The following is a 1,000-nucleotide window of genomic DNA, read 5'->3' on the forward strand; positions in this document are numbered from 1 at the left end:
GCCACCATCCCCCCCCCCCCCCCCCCCCCCCCCCCGCCCCGGTGCCTCGGCCCCCACCCGAGGCTGGTGCTTGTGCCAGCTCCTTGCACTGTGCCGGATCCCTGCACCATGCAGGATCCCCGCACCGTGCCGGGTTCCCGCACCATGCCAGATCCCCCACCGTGCTGGGTTCCCACATTATGCTGGTACCCTGCACCGCTCTCTGCAGCCTGGGAACATCCCTGCCAAGGTGCCGCAGGAACCACATCCCAGGAGCCATCTCGCCCCAYGGGAAACTGAGGCACGGGGCAGCRAGCGGCTTGGGGACAGGCTGCCGGCTCGTCAGAGCAGCTAACGGGTCCTCGCCGCTGCCTGCACATCCCTGCCCACGCTCGGGAACCGGAGCATGTGGCGGTCCTGAGCCAGCGTGGGGGCGACCCAGCCCTGGGACCGACGGTGCGGGACAGTTTGGGGCTCGGTGGGTGGATCCTGCCGCCCTCCCAGACCTCGCCAATAGCGCTGGGCCCTGGAAAGATGCTGGGTGCCGGGGATGTGCTGGAAAGCCCAGCTCCAGCCAGGAGCACCCGGTGCTGAGACACCGGTGCCGACCCCACGCCCACCGCCGTAACACGTGCCACCGTGTGCGTGTCCGGGTGACAGCGGTGACCCCCAGTCCCCCGCTGCCCAGAGCCTGCGGTACCAAAACACCTTTATTTCTAACGCGCCCGAACGGCGAGTCCCCGGGGCAGAGCTGCCTCCTCCCCGCCTGCAGCCGTGCGCCGAGATCGCCGCCGCCCTGGCTCGCGAAACGGAGAAGCCCGCGGCAAACCGAGGCCYGGACGGGATCTCCGACAGCTTCCAGGGAATAAATACGGCGGAGCACGGCCCCGGCCCCTCGGGACACTGCGGCCTGGCAGCGCGCTCCTGCCGCAGGGTCTGTGCCACATCCTGCTCCCGCGGCGCCGTGCGGCCCCACGGACGTGCTGGGAGAACCGCGGCCGGGCGCTGGCAGGGCCGGGAC

Source organism: Apteryx rowi, unplaced genomic scaffold (assembly GCF_003343035.1).
Source record: "Apteryx rowi isolate R43461 unplaced genomic scaffold, aptRow1 scaffold_0, whole genome shotgun sequence".
In the NCBI taxonomy this organism is placed as follows: Eukaryota; Metazoa; Chordata; class Aves; order Apterygiformes; family Apterygidae; genus Apteryx; species Apteryx rowi.